This window comes from Chlorocebus sabaeus, chromosome 10 (genome assembly GCF_047675955.1).
Source record: "Chlorocebus sabaeus isolate Y175 chromosome 10, mChlSab1.0.hap1, whole genome shotgun sequence".
Classification (NCBI taxonomy): domain Eukaryota; kingdom Metazoa; phylum Chordata; class Mammalia; order Primates; family Cercopithecidae; genus Chlorocebus; species Chlorocebus sabaeus.
The window spans coordinates 45,121,693-45,139,270 of NC_132913.1; the positions used below are offsets into that span (position 1 = coordinate 45,121,693).

At 42.1% G+C, this 17,578-nt stretch overlaps 1 long non-coding RNA gene and 1 other non-coding gene across 4 annotated transcripts in view; both read left to right on the top strand.

Moving 5' to 3' along the window:
- Positions 1 to 14,758, top strand: part of LOC119625359 (uncharacterized) — a 47,011-nt gene extending 32,253 nt beyond the window's left edge. For 2 of the 3 annotated variants that reach the window (XR_005241554.2, XR_012094191.1), the window contains exons 2-3: positions 13,565 to 13,673; positions 14,361 to 14,758. This is a non-coding gene — a long non-coding RNA (uncharacterized lncRNA). Of the gene's footprint in view, positions 1 to 1,452; positions 13,674 to 14,360 lie in introns of those variants that run through there. The other variant, XR_005241553.2, reaches the window with a different exon arrangement.
- LOC119625472 (U6 spliceosomal RNA) lies at positions 5,716 to 5,823 on the top strand. The gene has a single exon (XR_005241665.1). It is a non-coding gene; the product is annotated as a U6 spliceosomal RNA (small nuclear RNA).
- Positions 14,759 to 17,578: the final 2,820 nt, after the last annotated feature.

Consider the following 17,578-nt stretch of genomic DNA (forward strand, 5'->3'; position numbering starts at 1 on the left):
GCAAATTCGGGTTCTAGTAAGGGCTCCCTTCCTGGCTTATAGATGGCTGGCTTCTCACTGTGTCCTCATATGGCCTTTCCTTTATGCACACATAGTGGGGAGAGGGTGGGAGTTGGGTGGAGTTGTTGGGGGAGCTTTAGTGTCTCTTCCTCCTCTTTTTATAAGGATACCAATTATATAGGATTAAAGCCCCCCCCTTATGGCCTCATTGATTTTAATTACCTCCATAAAGGCTGTATCTCCACATGCAGTCACATCGGGGGTTGGAACCTAATATATAAATTTTGGAAGGACACAATTCAGTTTATAACATCTGTCAAACTAAGAACAGGAGAAAATGAAGGTAATGGAAACACTGATATACTAGTGGGAAAGTAAATCATCACAGCTACCTAAGAGGAAAATCTGGCAAAATCTATTCATGTTGGAACATGTATGTCCAAAACCCATGAATTCTACTCTGATTTTGGGAAATCTTTTACAGCTGTGCACCATGAAGTACATTCAAAACGATTTTTACAGCATTATTTTCAAGAGTCCCCAGATCGAAAGCAACCTAAATATCCATCAAAAAGAAAAAAAGGAAAAACAAATTATTTAATTAATTTTTCCTGAGACAGGGTCTTGCTGTGTTGCCCAGGCTGGAGTGCAGTGGTGTGATTATAGCTCACTGCAGCTTCAAACTTCTAGGCTCCAGTGATCCTCCCACCTCAGCCGCCAGAGTAGCTAGGACTACAGGTGTGCACCACTATACCCTGCTAATTGTTAAACTTTTTTTGTAGAGAAGGGGTCTTGCTACATTGCCCAAGCCAGGCTTGTACTCCAGAGTGCAAGTGATCCTTCTACTGCAGCCTCCCAAAGCACTGGGATTACAGGCCTGAGCCTCTTGTGCCTGGCAGGGAAAATAAATTTTGGTGTGTTCATACATTCAACCCTACATAGCAGTAGAAGTGAAAGAAAAACAAAAACAAAAACAAAAACAAAACAAAACTAGACCTACATGTATCAACATGAACAAATCTCAAATATAATAATGTTGAGGAAAAAAATCAAGTTAATGAAGAACATAGAGCATAATAAATCAGTGGGGTGCCAGAGCTGGCTCACATGTATTGGGGTTGTCTCTTCCTAACTTCTTCTTCACTGACACAATGTGGTCATTTGAATTTGGCCTTTGGCATTGGAATTAGCCTAACTCTGGCTTTGCAGCCATTCTTTACTAACTGCTTATGGTGGGAGTATGTAAGCATGGAAATTGGCAGATGCTTTAAATTAAGTTGTTTTTTTTTTTTCCCTAGAGAGCCTGTTGTTAAAACCAGGATATCACTGGATAACATTTTTTTAGATTATCTCATTTAATCCATATATCAACACTATGAGATATTATCACCATTTCACAGATGAAGAAACAGGCTGAGTGTTGTAACTTGCCCAATCCACACAGGTAATAAGGACAGACCAGAGATTATTACCTCATAGTTAGAGTTTACATGTATATACCAAATGTACACATATTATATACCTGACTTTTTTTGGGTTTTGACCATACTTTCTGACTCTCACTATTACTCTGTTCCTATTATAGCTGATACATATGTATGTTTTAGCATTTGCCATGCTGAAGTGCAGTCATTCAATTATTAATACTCCCTATTCAATTATGAGCCTCCAAAGAGAATGGACCATACCTTATTCATCTCTATAGTTCCAGAACACAGGCTAGACATGGCACATCTACATAAATACCTTGTTAGTAGCCTAACTCTGGCTTTGCAGCCATTTTTTACTAACTGCTCATGGGTGATGAATATTACAGGACCATTATTGAACGATTAGCCATTTCTTTTGCTCCAAGATCTCCAAGATCCCCCATCACAAGGCAGTCTCAGCAGGAAGAATATTCAATACAATCAACCCCTGTTTGTTGAGCTGTTCCTCATACCTTGAACCCCAAAACTGTGATGTCTAGGGCTTTGTAAGTTTAAGAACTGCACTCACATCAGTCTGTCCCCAGCAGTTCACACACATTACAATAACTAAATGACAGGATAGCACCATATTCATAGAATATACAAGAATAAAGGAAAAATATGAGACAATGTAGATCAATAGCATAAGATAAAATCTTGCCAAAAGCTATCTTTTTATTATGATACAGCCATTGGGTCCAGAGGGGCAAGACCACACAATTCAGAAGCTTTCCCACACAAGAAACTAACAGAGTTGGTTACTGATGGCATTTGAGGCATAACATTTTTATAAATTTTATTTTATTTTATTATTATTATTTTTTGAGACGGAGTCTGGCTCTGTCGCCCAGGCTGGAGTGAGTGGCGCAATCTCGGCTCACTGCAAGCTCCGCCTCCCGGGTTCCCGCCTCAGCCTCCCCAGTAGCTGGGACTACACGTGCCGCCACCACGCCAGGCTCATTTTGTGTATTTTTAGTAGAGACGGGGTTTCACCATGTTAGCCAGGATGGTCTCGATCTCCTGACCTCGTGATCCACCCGCCTCGGCCTCCCAAAGTGCTGGGATTACAGGCGTGAGCCACCGCGCCCGGCCTCCCTATAAATTTTAAAATACTTAACACAATATACCATAGTATCTCATATATACAAGTATTTGGTATAATAAATACCACATTCAGGATAATGATTACTTCTTAAGAGGAAGGAAAGGAAGGTAATTAATGAGGGAAACAGAAGAGCTTCAGTTGAATTTGAAATGTATTTCTTAAGCTGAGGAGCGGTATGAATTAGCGATTGTATACTCTGTGCTTTTTGTTTTGCTAAAACGTTTAGTAGTAGCTCAATGAAATATGGCAGCCAGTTCTCCCACAGAGTATAGAGTTGCACGGGTGAGGTGGGAGGAGGCACCAGACACAGTCTCTATCCTTGTGCCATCCCACTAGCTCTGCAGTGAAGGGTAGCTCTATGGCTCCCAGATTTGGCCATGGAGGTGGTGGGGGAGCAGAGGAGTTTTTAGTATCTCTGGGGCCACACGCAGTTGCCACATTTGGTTCTGAGTTTCCGAAAAGAAAGAAGGAGTAAATACCCACACGATGGGGAGAGGAGAGAATCAGGGGAATCATTCAGGTGGTGAACACAACCATTTTAAGATGACCCTTCAGCTCCACCTGACCTCTCCAGGCTGCCTGGCAGGCAGGGGGTATATTTGGTTACAGACAACAGATAGAAGATATATTATACAGATGCCTATTTCTAGTCAACTTGAGTCATAATAGAATTCAAGTTCTCCTAGAAAGGGGCACAAGTAGGAAATGTTAAGGGCAAATATACAGCTAACTAACATTGGTCAAGAGATGCTAGGAGGCGAGACTTAACTCCTAAGGGAAAGATCCTTTAGCCCTGCTGCTGGAGTAGGTGCCATGTTTTCATTCCTAGGTAAGGTGGTCTAAAGTACTCTACTTTAGTTCCATTCCCGTGGTGCTTGAAAGCAAGTTAATTAGGCATTTATAGGCTGGTCTGGATTTTGTACCTCTCCCTGACCTCCCTCCTCCCCTTCACATTTGTGATACTTAACTGTACGCAAAGCACATCGTGCTGTTTCTACACATGCTGTTCTCTCTGCCCCACCACAATCCTTCTCTTTCTTTAAGTCCTTTCTCTTTCTTCAAGTCCTTTCCCTTTCTTTCCTGTGAGAAAACTTCCCCTCTACCTCTCCACATCAACAGAGGCATCTCTGTCTCCTCTGGGTCCCCTTCCTAGGACATACCTTTATCGTTTCTTTCTATGCACAGTATGGTAGTTGCTGCTTATATGTTCATCTCCCCTGCTGCAGTGCTGAGCTCCTTTGAGAAAAGAAGGCTGTGTTACTTTAACTTTGTATCTCCCAGGTCTACCACAGACCTGGCACAGACATTGAGTAGGTGCTAGTAGAGGAGAGAAGAAAGAGAAGGGAAGAGAGAGCAGAAAAAATGACCTGACTCTTCACTTCTTTTCTTTAGACATCCTCTCCTTCACTCTATGTTTCCTTTTTTAAACTATCTGCTAACACTCATGCAGAGTTCAGTTGTAGGCAGAGAAGCAAGGCAGGAAGTATGGGGTATGCCAAAGATAAGGAAACTGACACTAGTGGGCACAAGAGGTCTAATTCCATTCTTTGGTGCAACTTCATTTTACATAGTGCTGTTTGTGGGAAATTAATGACCCTATATACAAAGACTGGAGGTGCACAGAAGGCAGAGGTGAGGGATGATAACAAAGGTCCTGGTACCTTTTCTTCCCCCTTAACTGTCAACCTCTTCTGCTCTGTTTTTTTTTTTTTTTTTTTTTTTTTTGGTCTCCTGACCTGGTCTGGGGTCTCCTGATCCCAGCTATCAACAGCTAGCAATTTCATGTGTTATGCCATGAATTCTATTCTGAATACAGCCATAGTAGGTTTCACTAATTAATTAAATTGTACTTCATAGACTTGGAGTCAGGTCTCTTGAATACAAGATGCAAATTTATGCAACATATGCAAATCACTCATGTTCTCAAATTCCATGAACAAAATCTGGTAGCCTTGAGATAAAAAAGCCCCTGCCAAGCATCATCTCTCCTAATTATTGCTTAATTTCCTCCTCCCCCCACCCTTTAACACTGAACACTTTCAGGCTTGGCAGAAACTGGAAGAAAACACAATGAGAGCTGGTTAATAAACAGGAAGTTCCTCAGGGGCAAAGACCCTGCAATCTATTTATTTTATGCTCTCCAGTGGCTCCTAATATACTGCTGAGCACACAGTCTTGCATAGGGAACACCACCAGTCCTGACTATCAAATTATGGATATTTCAAGATGAACAAAAGTTGAGAGCCCTGAAGGCTTTGCAAAACATGCCATTTGGCGCGGTGGCTCACGCCTGTAATCCCTGCACTTTGGGAGGCCGAGGCGGGCGGATCACAAGGTCAGGAGATCGAGACCACGGTGAAACCCCGTCTCTACTAAAAATACAAAAAATTAGCCGGGCGCGGTGGCGGGTGCCTGTAGTCCCAGCTACTTGGGAGGCTGAGGCAGGAGAATGGCAGGAACCCGGGAGGCGGAGGTTGCAGTGAGCCGAGATCGCGCCACTGCATTCCAGCCAGGGGGACAGAGCGAGACTCCGTCTCAAAAAAAAAAAAAAAAAAAAAAAAAATGCCATTTAAGACTGGAAACAGGAAATTGATGACCTGTACTATATAATGCATGTAGCTATTAATTTATTTAAATTAAATAGCATTTAAAAATTTTGTTCTTGGCTGGGTGTGGTGGCTCATGCCTGTAATCCTAGCCCTTTGGGAGACCAAGGCAGGAGGATCCCTTGGGCCCAGGAGTTTGAGACCAGCCTGGGCAACATAGGGAAAACCTGTCTCTATTAAATAATTAAAAAAAAAAAAAAAGTAAAAGGAAATAAAAATTTAAAATTTAGTTCTCAGTCAAACCACATTTCAAGTGTTTAGTAGCTAGATGTGGCTAGTGACTTTCATATTGGGCAGTAGAAGTATAGAACATTTCCATTATCATGAAAAGTTCTATCAGACGGCACTGATTTAGACACTTGGTATTCAAAGTCCAGTCCTTGGAGAGCATATTGGGCATGTATTGAGAGCATATTGGAAATGCAGAAACTCAGGTCCTACTCCAGATCCACTGAATCAGAATCTGCATTTTAACAAAATCCTCAATTCATTCACATGCACATAAATGTGAGAGAGGCATTGCTCTAGATCTAGAATAGAAAACAGTGGTTCTGTACTCACTTCAGCAGTATATATACTAAGAAGATTAGCATGGCCCCTGTGCAAAGATGACATGCAAATTCATGAAGGGTTTCATTAAGAAAACTTTAAAGAAAGTAGAAAGGAAACAGGGGTTCTCCCCAGAAATAAAGCCACACATCTACAGCCATCTGATCTTTGACAAAGTCAACACAAATAAGTAATGGGGAAAGGACTCCATATTCAATAAATGATGCTGGAATAGCTGACTAGCTATATGCAGAAGAATGAAACTGGAGCCCTACCTTTTGCCATATACAAAAATTAACTCAGGGTGGATTAAAGATTTAAAAGTAAGACCTCAAGCTATAACAATCCTAGAAGAAAACTTAGTAAACACCATTCTGGACATCGGCCTTGGGAAATAATTTATGATTAAGTCCTCAAAAGCAGTTGCAACACAAACAAAAATTGACAGGTGGGACCAATTAACTAAAGAGGTTTTGTACAGGAAAAGAAACTATCAACAGAGTAAACAGACCTACAGAATGGGAGAAAATATTCACAAACTGTGCACACAACAAAGCTCTAATATCCAGAATCTATAACAACCCCATTAAAAGTGGACAAAAGTCATGAACAGACACTTCTCAAAAAAACACATACAAGCAGCCAACAAATATATAAAAAATGCTTGATATCATTAATTATCAGATGAATGCAAATCAAAACCACAATGAGATACCATCTCACATCTATCAGAATAGCTATTACTAAAAAGTAAAAAAACAACAGATGATGGTGAGGCTGCAGAGAAAAGGGAATGTTTATACATTGTTGGTGGGAATGTAAATTAGCCACTGTAGAAAGCAGTTTGGAGAGAGTTCTCAAAGAACTAAGAGCAAAACTACCATTTTACCCAGCAATCCTATCACTGGATATACATCCAAAAGAAGGATAGGGCGTCATGGCTCACATCCATAATCCCCAAACTTCGAGAGGCTGAGATGGGAGGATCAGTTGATTCCAGGAGTTTGAGACCAGCCTGGGCAATGTAGTGAGACCCCATCTCTTAAAAAAAAATAGCCAGGCATGGTGGGCATGCCTGTAGTCCCATCTACTTGGGAGGCAGAAGTGGAGGATTGCTTGAGCCTGGGAGGTTGAGGTTGCAGTGAGCCATGATCACACCTTTGCATCCCAGCCTAGAAAACAGAATGAGACCTTGTCTCAAGAAAACAAATACAAAAACAAAAACAAACAGAAAATAAATCATTCTACCAAAAAACACATGCACTCATCACAGCGCTGTTCACCATAGCAAAGACATGGAATCAACCTGGGTGCCCATCAATAGTGGATTGAATAAAGAAAAGGTACATATACATCATAAAATACTACACAGTCATAAACAACAAAATCATGTCCTTTGCAGCAACATGGACGCAGCTGGAGGTCATTATTCTAAGCAAATTAACCCAGGAACAGAAAACCAAATACCACATGTTCTCACTTATAAGTGAAAGCTAAACATTAGGCACTCATGGACATAAAAGTGGCAACAACAGACACTGGGGACTACTAGAGCGGGGAGGGAGAGCGGGGGAAGGATTGGAAAATCCTTTGCTCACTACCTGGGTGATGGGGTCATTTGTACCCCAAACCTCAGCATCATGCAATATACCCATGAAACACACCTGCCCATGTACCCCCTGAATCTGAAATAAAAGTTGAAATTACAAGAAAGAAAAAAGAAAGAAAGAAAGAAAGAAAAGAAAGAAAGAAAGAAAGAAAGAAAGAAAGAAAGAAAGAAAGAAAGAAAGAAAGAAAGAAAGAAAGAAAGAAAGAAAGAAAGAAAGAGAAGAAAAGAAAGGAGGGAGGGAGGGAGGGAAGGAAGGAAGGAAGGAAGGAAGGAAGGAAGGAAGGAAGGAAGGAAGGAAGGAAGGAAGGAAGGAATGAATGAATCAGTGATTTTCTAATTTTAGTATATTTCAGAATTATCTGGAGTACTTATAAACACAGATTGCTGGCCCACAATATATGAGTTACTAATTCAGTAGGTGTGTTAGTTTCATAGGGTTGCCATAATGAATTACCACAAAATAGGTGGTTTAAAACAAGCTCCTATTTCTGGATGCTCAAAGTCTGAAATCAAAGCATCAGCAGGGCCACACTTCCTCTGAAATTGGTAAGGAAGATCCTTCCTTGCCTCTTCTTAGCTTCTGGTAGTTTGCTGGCAATCTTTGGTGTTCCTTGATTTACCGGTATATAACTTCAGTCTCTGCCTCTATCATCTTATGGAGGTCTCTCCTTGTGTATCTGTGTCTCTCTCTCCTTTTCTTATAAGGACATTAGTCATACTGGATTAAAGGCCCACACTAAGTGAGTACAGCCTCATCTTGGCTTCTCTAATTACATCTACAATGACCCTATTTCCAAATAAGGTTACACTCTGAGGTACTGGGTGTTAGGACTTCAACCTATCCTTTTGGGGTCACAATTCCACCCATAACAGGAGGCTAGGGTGTGACCTGTTAATCTGCATTTCCAAGTTCTGCAGCTGGTGCTAATGCTGCTACAGGAACTACACTTTGAAAACCACAGGTCAAACAATTAGCAAAACAGGATTACTTGGAACAAAAGTTGGATTGTACCATGGAAGTAACTGTTCCACTTCCCAAATGTGCAGAATTCCATGTTTAGGCATACTTGGGAGATGGTCATCCAGCCATTGCATGAATACTTCCAAAGACAGAGTTCCCATTACTAGCAGTGCAGCTTTCTTGATGGCTATGCTCTTGAAATTTGTGCCCTTTGAACTTTCCGAATATCTGATACATCTAGCTGATGTATGGCAGCAGAAAGTCTCGATATTTTTTTCTGGTGGCTGCACAAAGTCTCAATATTGAATTTTACATTTCCTCTTTGTGACAGTTCTCCAAATCCTTTAGATCCTGGTTTGCTCTGAAAGGCACACTTGTTGAGGTTTTCAGGGGTGATAATCATGTCCCCCCACCCCCGGTTATGAGTTAATTAGAAACAGATATAGGAATCCAACAGATGAAGATCAAAAGATCAATTATATTTCCAGTACTCATAGATTGGAGGGTAGAAGGTGGACCTTGACCACAATCAGCCTTCCTATGAACCCCCACTTCATTGAATTTATGTGACAGAGTCACATACAAAGAAGCAGGACAATTGACTCCACACCACTGTGCAAGGTTTTAAGGGTATGAGTTACAGCTATTGCCACATAAAGAAATGTAACAGCACTAGATCAGGTTTTCCTGGAAGAGAGAAAGAAAAGATGTCTACCTTCTCTTCCATCAAATCCACCCATCCCAGGAGACCTCCTTCTCCCAGGGTTGCCTCCTTAGCATCCTTCCCACCATTTTCCTTTTTTCAAACAGAACCCTAATGTTATCTACAAAAGCCCCACCGCAACCCCTTTCATGGTGCCCAAGTGTCTCAGGAAGCCAGCACTATCCTCAACTGAAGCCAATCCTATTAACTCTAATCTCCTTGCAAGTGATTGGTTTCAGAATTTAGGCTTCAGTCAATCAGTGCATGGCATGACTCCTAGAGATTGCTATTGGATGAGAGATGGACTAGTGATACAGACGAGCCTAATCAGACTACTTTTGTTCAAAGGTAGGAGGAAAGATTTTTTTTTTTTTTTTTTTTTTTTTGACAGGAGTCTCACTCTATTGTCCACGCTGGTGTGCAATGGCGTGATCTCAGCTCACCACAACCTCTACCTCCCAGGTTCAAGCGATTCTCCTGCCTCAGCCTCCCAAGTAGCTGGGATTACAGACATGCACCACGACGCCTGGCTAATGTTTTTGTGTTTTTTTTTTTTTAAAGTAGAGACAGGGTTTCACCATGTTGGCCAGGCTGGTCTTGAACTCCTGACCTTAGATGGTCCGCCCACCTCAGCCTCCCAAAGTGCTGGGATTACAGGCGTGAACCACCACACCTGGCCTGGAAAGAATTTTCTAATCAGGAAGCATGCTGTTCCAGGAGCTGACGGCAGTCACCAGGAGGAAGCAACCTGAAGAAAACGCCCCTATCTGGAAGACCAAGGAGCTCAAAGAACAGCAAAGCAATAAATCCCCAGCCCCAATTATGACACTTGCTCTACCTTTGGCTTTTGTTGTTGTTGTTTAAAATAATACTAATTTTTTTAATTGTTTAAGCTGGTTATGTCAATGTCTCTGTCATTTCCAGCTAAACTAATTTCTACCAATACAATACTCAAATATTTTTTCTATGATTTAGTAGAAATTGCCTCATGGGACTGAGCACGGTGGCTCACACCTATAATTCCAGCATTTTGGGAGGTTGAGGTGGGCAGATCACCTCAGGTAACGAGTTCAAGACCAGCCTGGCCAACATGACGAAACCCTGTCTCTACTAAAAATACAAAAATTAGCCAGACGTGGTGGCACAAACTTGTAATCCCAGCTACTTGGAAGGCTGAGGCATGAGAATGGCTTGAACCAGGGAGGCGGAGGTTGCAGTGAGCAGAGATGCGCCACTGCACTCCAGCCTGGGCTACAGAGCAAGACCCTGTCACACACGCACGCGCACACACACACACACACACAAAGGAAAAGAAATTGCCTCATGGAAAGCTGAAGAAATAGGACGAGGTTTCCACCCACCAATCCTCCAACTTAATTCATTAATGTTGCTCTTAAAGTATGTGCCCCTAAATGGTCAGATTACTCCAGACATTGTGGTACCATTAACTCCCACCCAGCACAGTGCCTGCCATGGAATACATGCTAAACAAGTATTTGTTGAACAAATGCAACTGGAGGCTACACTAACATTTTTAGCGGATGCATAATAATTATATCAGTTCAGGTGAACTAAAAATCCCTAGAAAATTGTAATACAATTTTTTTTTTTTTTTGAGACAGACTCTCGCTCTGTCGCCCAGGCTGGAGTGCAGTGGCGCGATCTCGGCTCACTGCAAGCTCCGCCTCCTGGGTTCACGCCCATCTCCTGCCTCAGACTCCCGAGTAGCTGGGACTACAGGCGCCCGCCACCACGCCAGCTAATTTTTCGTATTTTTAGTAGAGACGGGTTTCACTATGTTAGCCAGGTTGGTCTCGATCTGCTGACCTCGTGATCCACCCGCGTCGGCCTCCCAAAGTGCTGGGATTACAGGCCTGAGCCACCGTGCCAGGCCGTTTTTTGTTGTTGTTGTTGTTGTTTTTGAGATGGAGTTTCACTCTTGTTGCCCAGGCTGGAGTACAGTGGTGTGATCTCGGCTCACTGCAACCTCTACCCCCTAGGGGTCAAGCGATTCTTCTGCCTCAGCCTCCCAAGTAGCTGGGATTATAGGCACGTGCCACGACGCCCAGCTAATTTTTGTATTTTTAGTAGAGATGGGGTTTCGCCATGTTGGCCAGGCTGGTCTCAAACTCCTGAGCCCAAAGGATCTGCCTGCCTCGGCCTCTCAATGTACTGGGATTACAGGCATGAGCCACCGTGCCCGGCCATATTTTAATATAAATTGATGCCATCGCTGTTGTTCTTCACTCTGTATCTGAGCAATTGCATAGTGTATGAAGTTTTCCTTTAAAATTTTCTTTTAACCGAAATAATTGAGTTTAGGAGACTCCAGCATAGGTTGCACTCAGCTGAGGTGATTTTTTTTTTTTTTTTTTTTTTTTTGAGATGAGTTCTTGCTGTGTTGTTCAGGCTGATCCCAAATGCCTGGGCTTAAGCAATCCACCCACCTCCTCCCAAAGTGCTAGGATTACAAGCATGAGCCACTGCGCCCGGGCAGGTGAGGTGATTTTTAATTTTCCATCATTTGTCATGTCAGTTATTCTTCCTATTCTGGTAAGAACCTCAAAAAAGCTACACATTCCTTCTGTGCCTTCATATGCATCAAATAGCAAAATGTTGACTGTAACAGCACAAGCGGAAAGAACTCTAGGTTACCCTATTGTTTGCTAAAAGAAATCACTCTGTTCCCCTCTATGCATTCCTAACTTGATCCATGAAATAAGACCTTCTGCCCTTGCAGAAATGTCAGGATCATAACTTCTACTGCTTCTAGTTCACTCCTTCTACCTCCAACCATGCTTGATGGTTGGTGAATTTTGGAGAAGGAACTGGAGCTGCCTCAACAAGCCCTCTCCGAATTCTTTGAAGTTGCCTCTGTGCAGGACACCTACATTCCCGTCTTCCACCAATCACTGAGCTGCCCCTGAATGGGAGGTTCAGCTGTGCCTATGACTGGAGAGGGATGTTTAACTGTGTCAGGCCTGGAATATTAGCAAGGATTAAGGGCCAGGTTGTGGACACACAACAAGCCACTTTCTCTTATCAGTTTAATCAAAAGCAGAGGTGAGGGGTTTTTTTCCCCCAATCTGGTTGACACCTGTGTTTACTTATTCATCGCTTCAGAACTTAGATGGGTAAGAGCAACTTGTTATTAATGGACTGTTCCCAAAGCTCAATCTTAACACTCAAGATTGATTGTTCAACAGCTTAAAATCTATCAAAACATATTATTATTGAGGCCTTCAACCAATTCCAGGAAAAGTAAGTCTGTCATAATCCCCTAACCTGACAACTTAATAGTCCAAACTAAAAAAAGGAAAGGTAATGTTTGGTTCATTTTGGTTCAAAAGTATGACTTATTTTGAGCAAACTGATCATAATATGCAGTGATTATTATGTTCCTTTTAAAACTTTTTTTTTTTTTTTTGACAGAGTCTCAGTCTGTCACCCAGGCTGGAGTGCAGTGATAGGATCTCGGCTCACTGCAAGATCCGCCTCCTGGGTTCACACCATTCTCCTGCCTCAGCCTCCCAAGTAGCTGGGACTTCAGGCCCCCACCAGCACGTCCAGCTAATTTTTTGTATTTTTGGTAGAGATGGGGTTTCACCATGTTAGCCAGGATGGTCTCAATCTCCTGACCTCGTGATCCGCCTGCCTCGGCCTCCCAAAGTGCTGGGATTACAGGCGTGAGCCACCGCGCCCAGCCTAAAACTTTTAAAAAGTTATAAATTAACTGTTAATTAGTAAAATCTAGATGAGTATTAAAAAGAATTGGGGGCCAGGCACAGTGGCTCACTGCCTGTAATCCCAGCACTTTGGGTAGATCACTTGAACCCAGGGGCTCAAGACCAGCCTAAGCAACATGACAAAACCCTGTCTCTACAAAAAATGTAAAATAATTAGCCGGGTGTGGTTGCACACTTGTAGTCCCAGTTACTCAGAAGGCTGAGGTGGGAGGATCCCTTGAGCCCAGGAGGTTGAGGCTGCAGAGAGCTATGATTATACCACTGCACTCCAGCCTTGGCAACAGAGTGAGATCCTGTCTCCAAAAAAATAAAAATAAAAAATAAAAATAAAATAAAGAATAAAGAACTGGCCTCAAACCTCAAACTTACACATTTGTACTTTCTGTGATTCCCACTTTTTCTCCTTTCTGAAAATCAGACTACTTACCCATTTCTTGTCTTTGGAAACCACTCCCATGAGCCACACTTCCTCTGAGATTGCCCATTGTAGTAGTTATATGGTACCTGAATTTCCTTCAGAACCATGGAGTGTAATTCTCAAGGTCTAGACACTGGAACTCATAAAAACCACCAGGTGAAATCTTGTCTCTCTTGGGCAAACTAAAACAAACTATGGCAACTGTCATGCGTAGTTTTCAACTATGAATAGACTCAGAAATACGTGGTAGGTAGTAATTTGTTATTTTGCTGAGGCATTGGACTCTGGCCCACTGTCATAATTTAAGTGACATAAGCATGCCTAGCTGAGCCCAGCTAAATGTCTAACATGCCCGTCTCAACTGTGTGCTTCGTATTCTTACTCTTTTCTCTTCACAGTGATTATGTCTTTTCTGTCTGTATGAAAATGATGCTGAACAGCCAGGTGCAGTGGCTCATGCCTGTAATCCCAGCACTTTGGAAGGCCAAGGCAGGTAGATCACCTGAGGTAAGGAGTTTGAGACCAGCCTGGCCAACATGATGAAACCCCGTCTCTACTAAAAGTACAAAAATTAGCCGGGTGTGGTGGCGCGTGCCTGTAATCTCAGCTACTCAGGAGGCTGAGGCAGGAGAATCACTTGAACTCGGGAGGTGGAGGTTGCTGTGAGCCGAGATCGTGCCACTGCACTCCAGCCTGGGTGGCAGAGCAAGACTTTGTCTCAAAAAAGAAAAAAAAGAAAAAGTTACACTAGAAATCCTAGGAGAAAAGGAAAGGATGCTTTAGAGGAAAGAGAAAAAGAAGAGTTAGAATTTGATGGGTCCATGACGCCCCTCGGCAGAAGCAGCAGCAAGACTGTAGCAGGTGTGGTTTCCAGCCTCACTGAATCCTTCTGACAAAGAGAGAGCATCAAGCTACTATGGACCATGTGGAATGAACGAGAAGAATAACAGAAAAAGCCATATGACCCAAAGATTAGATACATTGGTACAGATTGCTAAATTTTATCAATAGATATTTCTCTTCACTGGGCACACAGTTAAATTCTATTTCTCTGCCAGCCTCCTTGTATCAACTTACAGCTAAGTGGTTGAGTCTGACTGATTGAATGTGGGCTAAAGTAATATACCACTTTAGGGCCTGATTTGTAAATATATCCTCATGATCTCTCTATCTCTACCTCTAATTCCTTTCCAGTCAGAGTGGCAGGAAGCAAATGATTTCAAAGCCCAGATGATGACAGAGCCCCATCGTGGAAGGGGCTTGGATCCCTGAGTCACTGCTTGGAGAAGAGCTGCCTGGGATGACTTCCTGATCATGAACATCCACATTGGACTTTGAGCAAGGAATAAACATCCTATCTTAAGACAATGTGATTTGGAGTTTTTGGCATATGACCAGCTTCAATTACCCTGCATAATGTACACGTCTTTTCCCTCTTTCCCAGGTAACTCACATGCCTCCCAGATGTTTATATTTGGAAGGAGGGAAGAAGACCCAAATAATAACTGAGATCAAATTTCTCACCAACTCATTGGGACTCTGAGAGATGCATTTCATTTGATTTAAAGAAAATAAATTACTTTGAAACTAGATTTGACATTATTCCTCCATCTGTATTACTTTTGATTTATGGGCAAGACATAAACTGAGTAATTCTGGCCTGACAGACAAGGTTCCCCAACACGTACCTAATGGTGGTCCCTCCCACCCAGATAAGTATTGGCTTCTTGACCTTTCACTCCCATCCTGTTACTGTCAGACCTGCTCAGCCCTTCCTCAGTATGGTCAGGAGTCTTGAAGGCCTGGAGAGCAAAGAGTTAAGTCCTTCTTTCAGGTCTTTTTCTCCTGCAGTCGATTAATTAGATTGAAATTTCAACTTCAAACTGCTCTGCTGATCTCTAGCTAATGCTGTCACCTGAAATACTGCCCACCACACATGAGCTTTTGACAGCAAGAGCCGCTCAAAAGCCTCTTCATGCCTCTATTCCAGGAATAACCCAAGGAAAGGGTAGATATCTGTGAAAGCTGAGTACTGAAGCCCTCTCTGTCCACCGCTTCAAAAGAATAACTACCATCGGTCTGCCTTTATTTTGTATTTTAGTTCCTCTTTGTCAATGAAAAGTTCCTGCTCTCTATTCATTATAAAGAATAAAGAGCTTTTCAAGTGTGAGTTGCTAAACCCAGAAGGGAACAGAGCTATTTTTAAGAGGGTTTCAACTCTGAGCTGTTACATCGACCAGCCTGCCGGCAGCGGAGGTCTTCCAGGGAGGCTGAAGGCAAGAGCGGCTTCTCTTCAGGTGGGCATCTCAGGGAGGAAGCTCCTGGGGCTGAAATGGTCTAGCTCTTTGGCCCACAGGCAGCCCTGGTGCCTTCGAACCTGGCTCCTCAAGACAGAGCTTGCAAGGGGGTCAGGGGAGTCACTGTGATTCTCACCCATTTGAGGTCTGCCTGCTGCCTTGGGTTTCTCACATCCACTTCCTCCATGCAAGAAACAATCTGCTTGATTCTCCTCCGGGGGCACAGGGAGGAGGGGGGTGTCTTTATGTCCTCTCCTATCTTCGTCAAGCCATATGCAACTGGCAGCCAGCACGCTTCTCTCTGTGGGAAGAGGATCATCAGAGCTGGATTCCTGACTGAAAGGAGGAACATGCAGAGTTGCCTGCCTCCTGGCCAACAGGAGTGAAATCCTCTTGGCTTGGGTCTGTCCAGAGCTCTTCTGAAGTCCATACACTGTAGGGGCATGGATGGGCTCTCAGATTCAGAGTTAGAGGACCTGGATTCAAGTCTCACCTCTCTGAGCCTCTGTTCTCCGAGGCTACAATGAGGATAATGGTACTTTGCTATCAGAGGTGCTGCAGGGAGGATGACCCATCCTCACATGTGTATGGATAGTCTGTGGACCCTGCAGTGTCATGCGTGGTGATCACTGCTCTGAGGGTCAGTGAGATACGTGTTATAGTGTCTTTTAAGGACAGAAAATGATGCCATTGGATGACAGAGGAGATACTGAAAATTTGATAGAAACAACTAATGATTTGGAGGAATGAGAGTCTGTTTTCTATCCTCCCATTCCATTCAGTTCCCCCACCAGAGAAAAGGGGCAGGGAATTAAAACGATTGCTTTGCTCTGATAGCTTTTGGAAGTTAAAGATGGGCATATGTACTAAAATACTAAGAGAGAACCAAAAGGATCAACTAATTTTTTACAGAGTGGCTAAAGATAATAGAGAAACCTACATGATTATATTGCATCTTGTACTACAGAGGATTTATGAGAGCTTATAATAAATTTTAAAATTGTTATTATTTATTTATTTTTATGTTTTTAATTGATATATAATAGATGCACATATTTCAGGGGTACATGTGATCATTTGATGCATTCCTGTAATCACATCAGGATAATTAGAATATCAATCACCTTAACTATTTTTCTTTATGCTAGGAACATCCTAATTATTCTCTTCTATCTGTTTTGAAATATACAAGAGATTAATGTTAACTATAGTCACCCTACTGATCTACAAAATACCAAGTCTTATTTCTTTTATTGTACTGTGTATTTGTATCCTTTAATTACCCTGTCTTTATCACCCCACCCCTCTATCTTTCCTGGCCTCTGGTAATCACCAATCTACTTTGCATCTTCACGAGATCTACCAGTAAGTTGTTTTTTTTTTTTAAGGAAAACTTATAGACATAAAAATGTAGGCAAAATAGGATGATTAGATCCAAGAGAAAAGATACTGCACATATAAACAGGTGACAAGGATCTACTGTTACAAAAACAGGGCAGCCAAGTAGTCTCTGAGCTTCCAGGAGGCCAAAGCAAAAAGGGAAATATGATCTGTCACCGAATTTATATCTTTCTTGAGGAACTCCTTCACCACAACCAATTTCTCATCCTTTTTTATCATAAGACTTATAAACGTGGATATTTATCTTCAAGAAGAGAATACTTAGGGAGTTTCATTATGGCCTTCCTCAAGTATTTGATGGGCTTCCAAGTACAAAAAAAAAAAAAAAAAAAAAAAAAAAAAAAAAAAAAAAAGATTGCTTTGGGTAATTCCAGACCACAAAACTAGAATCAATGAGTGTAAGTTAAGGGGAACAGATTTGGGTTAAAAATAAAGAACTTTCTAACAATTAGAGTTGTCCATAAATGGAATGAGCTGTCTGGCAAAGAAGTGAGCTCCCTGTTACTGGAAGTGATCAAACAGAGGCTGGCTAACCATCTGTTAAGGATAAGAAGGATTTGTGCATAATGAGAGAATTATGCAACAACATAATACAAGGCTCTTCATGACAGTTTTATTTATAATGGTAAGGGAGAAAATAGAATCAACCTAAATGTCCAACAAAAGGGGATTAGTTATTTATGGTACTTTCCTATGTTTTTTTTTTATAGATTT